This window comes from Lontra canadensis, unplaced genomic scaffold, assembly GCF_010015895.1.
Source record: "Lontra canadensis isolate GAN:19392208 unplaced genomic scaffold, GSC_riverotter_1.0 scaffold40, whole genome shotgun sequence".
In the NCBI taxonomy this organism is placed as follows: domain Eukaryota; kingdom Metazoa; phylum Chordata; class Mammalia; order Carnivora; family Mustelidae; genus Lontra; species Lontra canadensis.
Window position 1 is genome coordinate 10,161,172 of NW_022631034.1, and position 6,272 is coordinate 10,167,443.

Genomic DNA, 6,272 nt, shown 5'->3' on the forward strand with positions numbered 1-6,272 from the left:
ACATGTGTTAATTATTTAATCTGCATAACACCCATATGGGGCAGGCGTTGCTTTTATACTCGTTTTACACTGAGGCACAAAAAGACACAGCTTGTAAAAGAGGCGGACCTGGGATTTCAACCCAGGCAATCTGTCTCCAAGATGTGTGATTACCCATTACATTATCCAACCTTCAGTTAAGTTTTCGCTTGAATACAGGCATGAGGAATTCACTAGCTTCAGAAAAGGCTTATTTCATCCTTGTCTGTTCTGCTGGTTAGACATGCCTGCCAGTGACCTAAAGTCTTCTTCTCTAATAGTTCTACCTATATAGCCCTCTGGAGTAATAAGAACATTTAATCTGTCAGTTGTCAAAAGTCTTTTTCCTGGGAATTTAAATTTGTCCTCCAAGACTTAACTCATACGTCATTTCTGTGTAAAGTTTTTGTGTGTGATAGTTGAAAGCTGGTGTATTTTTTTTCTTTTACAAGTCCTGTTGGTCCCACTCTGGTTATGTGTGTGTGTGTGCATAATTACTACTGCGTTTGTGAGGCTGGTGATAGGGTCATTTTTTTAAGTCATAGTAGAATTTTCTGTTTCCTTATTAAATTTCTTTCAAGATTGACCCTGTTTGCTGCAACCTAATAAAGTCTACTGCTATACCAAATATTGCTCATTAGTCCTAGTTTTGTGCGATAATTTAATAAAACATGAAGAAATGAAGACTCAGAGAACGTTAGTTGCCCAAGGTTTTAGTAAGTGGAATTTGCCCCCAGTTCTCTCGCTTTAGCGGCACATATACTAAAATTGGAACAATACAGAGAAGATCAGCATGCCCTCCCGCGCCAGGATGACATTCGAACTCATGAAGCATTCCATATTTTTGAGTGCCCTTGTCACGGTGAGCACCACGTGGTATGTGCAAGTGTTGAACCACTATATTGTACACCTGAAACTAATATTACACTGAGTGTGAACTAACTAGAATTAAAATAAAAGTTTAAAAAGCAAAAACAAAACAAAACAAAAGAATAGGAAGCAAACGAAAAGTTTGGTATATCGTAATTGTAGCGTATGCGTGTGTGTGTATTTACTTCACTAGACAACAGGAGAACAAGAGGAATGTATATAAAGACGATGATTTTGGACTATTTTTTGAACCACCAAAAGTAAACCGTTTGAAAAAAAAAAAAGCATGCAAATCCAATTGCTTGCTCTCGCTACCAGATCTACTTTTTACTCCCTCGGTTTCTGGCTTGCCTCTTGCTCTGCCCCGCCCTCCCCTCCCCCATGCAAATGGAGGCATGACTATAGATTTCCAGTCTCCGCAGCCACCTCACTCTCTATTCCTCATTTTTATTTGACTTGAATTGTGAGAAAAGGTGTTGTCCTGATATATTGCCTAATCATAGTGTAGCTTTTGGCTTGATACTGACTCTTTTTAGCCATCTTAACTGTATTATCTGTGATTATGGTTTTTTAAAAAAATCTTAATTAAAGTCGTGATGAAATTAATTCACTGCTGTGCTAATGTTCGGAAAAAAAGTATTCCAGAGACCGATGTGAATTAATAGAAGGGGTTTGGAAGCTCCGTTATGGGTCTAGGGGATGATACAAAGTCAAAACTGCTAGCATTATTTTTTTCAAGATTTGGAATGATGCTTCGGAAGGTGTTTGCAAGTTGTATCTACTAGATAGAAATATGCAATATGTCAAGCAATATGAGAGCCTGCACTATGAGGAAAGGGTGCAGTGACAGTGGGGAATCTCCTCAAAGATCACAGTGAATCCTAGGGGCGCCTGGGTGGCTCAGTGGGTTAAAGCCTTTGCCTTCAGCTCAGGTCATGATCCCAGCGTCTTGGGATCAAGCCTCGCATCACATCGGGCTCTCTGCTCAGCAGAGAGCCTGCTTCCCTTCCTCTCTCTGCCTACTTGTGATCTCTGCCTGTCAAATAAATAAATAAATAAAATAAAATAAAATAAAATAAAATAAAATAAAAAATCACTGTGAATCCTAAAAATAAGGACAGTGATAGGGAAGGAAAAAACAGAATTGAAATTCTCACTGTAGGATCTGGGGATAATTTCTAATCTTCTCCAATTTTTTCTCTCCTTCCCTCTCCCTCTTACCAAAACACATGTGTGGACATGAGGCATTCTTTACTATCATTTTAGAAGTACCTATCTCCACTTTTATCCTAAATCATTTTCTTCACATCTTTTTCTCTCTAATGAACTTAACGAGGTATTACCGGGAACCAACTGCGATCTCACAACTATGCTAGTTACTCCAAAAGATTCATAGAAAGATAACTACAGTATCCTTTTTAGAATTTTAAATCAGTTGGTAAGAAAAACTGTACAGAGGGGAAACAGCCCTCCTGCTGATATATTCAGTATATCATCCAGGACTAAACCCGTCATGCTAGATATGTATGCTATAAGGCTTGGGGAATTTATTCATTTATCCCAAAGACACTCAGTGAATGCCTTGCATGTGTAGGATTCTGGCGGAGGCCTAGAGAAACAAGGATGAATCAGATATTCTCCCTGACCTTAGGGGCTCAAATGCTACTGGGAGCCACAGAAGCGTAAATGGATGATTAGAAATCACCGTGGTTGGGCTTTGTGCGAGGACTGGAAAGACAAGTAGAGTTTTACTATATGTAGAACAAAGGGAGCTGGTAAGATGGCATAGTTCAGCTCAGTAAGAGGACAAGAGAAATACAGAAGGGTGGAAAGGCTCACAGCCTTGTGAGGGAAGAGACTTTTAATTGGGAGGAGAATTGTAGAGAGATGGGAAACCCAGTGTGATGGGGATTTGGCAGTTAGGGTGTTGCTTGGAGGTTGTGTTGGGAAGGGCTGCAGCAAGGTGCTGTGTCATACTAAAAGGGACACTTAAAGCATTTTTCATGACTTTTATTTTACAGTACATGTGTTATTTTATGACATAACTTTTTACCTACACCAACCTTAATAGGTTCTACTTCCTACATTTTGTCCTTAGCATGCATAGTAACCACAACAAGATAGACAGTATGTTTAAATATTTATAACTTATAAATCAATCTAACCAAATATTAAATGAAGACTGTTCTACATTTCGGCCCTGACAAATATATCTTCATAACAACCTGGAAGATAAGTTTGAGTTTAAGAGTTCCTGGAATCTTCTAAGTTTCAGGCTGAAATCTGGTGGTTTGAGGAAATCCACTGCCGCTCTTCCCACACCTGATTACATCCCACACTGTAGGATGTTCAAATATATCTGGAAACGTCTGTCCACTTGCTGAGCTATGTTACAGCCCCCGCCCCCCCATAACCACACATTAGCTCACCCAGGGCCTAGAAGGATGTCATCTGAGGTGTGGTCCACTCCTAGGAGGACAGATTCCAGGAATAATTCTCCATATGCCTTAGTGATGGACTTGAGCCATGAATCATTGGTACCAAGGATGTGGCCTCGAAGTTGGAATGGGGAAAGGTGCAGATTCCTAGTGGGCCTGTTACTTTGCCCCTGGCACTCTACCCCAGTCAGGGAGCATGGACTGAGAAGGGCCAGAGTTAAGTGTCTATCAAAGTGCAAGATACAGGGAAGGGGACTCTCTGACCCAGGTCTCAGAGCAGTATTTCCCTTATCCCCCTTGTTCTGATTGAGTTATCTGAAGTCCTTTACCCTTCTAGGGACAGTCCTGATGGTTAGAACTGAGGGCTTGTTATGATGATATTCCCAAAGCTTCCAACAAGATGGCTCCTTCATTTAACTATTAATTTTAATCTCCCCATGAAGGACTATCTATGGCAGCCATCTTCCTCCAGAACAGAAACAACCTGTGTGTGTGTGTGTGTGTGTGTATGTGGGTGTATGTGTATAGGAGGGAAGAGTGAGATAGGAAATTCACCTTTCTTACAGGTCAAACATGATGGATTATTAATTATCAAACAGTAAACACTTTGCAAACGTCTTCATCTCCTAGTTCACCATATGTTTCTCTGTCACTATAGAGAATACCCTTTTTTTTTTTTTTCAGTCACTCTGTCTATTCCCTCCCCCGCCATCTCCACAGCCTGTAAACACTAGAGTGCCCCAGGTCCCAAACCTCAGACTTCTAATCTTCTTTCTCATTTCCGTTCTTTGTGTGATCTCATCTAGTCTTCCTGGAAAGATTACCTCCATGCAAAATACCTAGATTTGCATTTCCACCTTGGATTTCTCTGAACTCCAGACTCATATATGCATTTGTTTACTCAAGGGTTTATTTGAAAAGCTATCATTATCCTAAAAGTGGATATTAATAATCCACTATCAAAATGGGGGTATTTAATATAGGTACTCAATAATTGATAGAATAAGCAGCCAAAATTGAGTAAGGATAGATGAAATTTAAATAGCACAATGAATGACTTAGGACTAGTAGGAACATTATATCCCAAAACTCCAGAACACACATTCTTCTCCAGTATATGTGGCATATTCATAAAAATTAATGATGTGCAAGGCCATAAAGAGAACCTCAATACATTTCAAAGGATTAGTGTCAAGCAGAGCTTATTTTCTGATCACAGTGCACATAGTTAGAGACTAATAACAAAAGAACTTAAAAACTCTGAGTGTTTGGAAATTTAAAATCAGTAAGAAACTCCTGGTTTCTTTTGGAAAAAGAAACAATGGAAATTAGGAAATATTTGTAACAGAACAGTAGTTGAAAGAGTATTCATCAAAACTTATGGTATGCAGCTAATGTGTTACTTAGAGGAGAATTTATAGCCTGAAATACTTCCATTAGTAAGAACAGCTGATGGGACACCTGGGTGGCTCAGTTGGTTAAGCAGCCAACTCTTGATTTCAGGTCAGGTCATGATCTCGGGGTGGTGAGAGTGAGCCCTGCATCAGGCTCCGCACTGAACATGAAGCCTGCTTAAGGTTCTTCCTCTCTCAAAGTCAATTGTCATATGGTTTCACTTACTTGTGGAACATAAGAAATAGCATGGAAGGCATTAGGAGAAGGAAGGGGAAAATGAAGGGGGTGGGAATCAGAGGGGGAGACGAACCATGAGAGACTGTGAACTCTGAGAAACAAACTGAGGGTTTTAGAGGGGAGGGGGTGGGAGGATGGGTCTGCCCAGTGATGGGTATTAAGGAAGGCACAGACTGCATGGAGCACATAGTGTTAAATGTAAACAATGAATCATGGAACACTACATGAAAAACTAATGACATTATTGTATGGTGACTAACATAACATAATAAAAATAATTTAAAAAATAAAGGATTCTCCCTCTCTCTTTCCCTTTGCCCCTCCCCCTCTCTAAAATAATAAATAAGTCTTTAAAAAAAAGGTAAGAAAGCTGAAAATTAGTGAATTAAGTATTCAACATATTTAGTTAGACACAGAATACAAGAAAACCTTAAAATATTGGACAGAGAGAAAAACAACAGTAATAAAAGTAGAAATCAATGATGTGGAGGAGGAAAAAGCTACTATAAAGAGGAGAGCAAATCAAATGTCAGTTATTTAAGAAAGATAAGTTACTTCAAAACAGGCAAAACAATGGGAAGAATAATCAGAGAACAAAGATTACAAATGAGTGATTCTAAGAAGGAAACAGGGTGGCATTTACTACACATTGAGTGGAAATGAAGAAATAAAAAGTCTGTATTAAGATCAACTTCATACCAGAAAAAACTTGGAAACTGAGATGAGATAGGCAAATATAGGCAAATTCCTAAACAACTCTAACTTCTCAAGTTGATTCACAAATAAATAAGAAAACTGAAGAGTCACATAACCTGTGAAACCAAACCAGAATTTATTTATTTTTGTTGGTTTTACTGACATTCTATCAAATATTCGGAGATAAATTATTCTAATCTTACACAAACTATTCTCAGAGTAGAGAAGGAAAAACATTCCCTTTTGTATTTGTTGAGGCTGACACAATGTGGATATGAGATCCGTCAATGATCACAGAGAAGGGAAAAGTTACAGCTCAGTGTCTCTTATGAACATTAAGGAAGAAGTGCTATTTAGCCAGCCAAATGCAGATGTAGTTAGAGAACATTTTCATGACCAAATTGTATTTATCCCGGAAATTCAAGATTGGCTTAACATTGGAAAGCCAATAAATGTAAATCATTACATCAACAGATAAGAAAAAACATTATATGATCATCTCAATACTATAGTAAAAGCATTTGATGAATTTCAACAAAGAAGGAGACAAAATTGTCATTATTTGACAAATAATATTTTACAATGTATATAGATGTTTAAAAAGTCCTACTGAGTTAC

General features: G+C 38.4%; 1 non-coding gene across 1 annotated transcript; it reads left to right on the plus strand.

Annotated features, from left to right (window-relative positions):
* Positions 1 to 754: 754 nt before the first annotated feature.
* On the plus strand, positions 755 to 864 carry LOC116875112. The gene has a single exon (XR_004384133.1). It is a non-coding gene; the product is annotated as a U6 spliceosomal RNA (small nuclear RNA).
* The last annotated feature ends 5,408 nt before the right edge of the window (positions 865 to 6,272 follow it).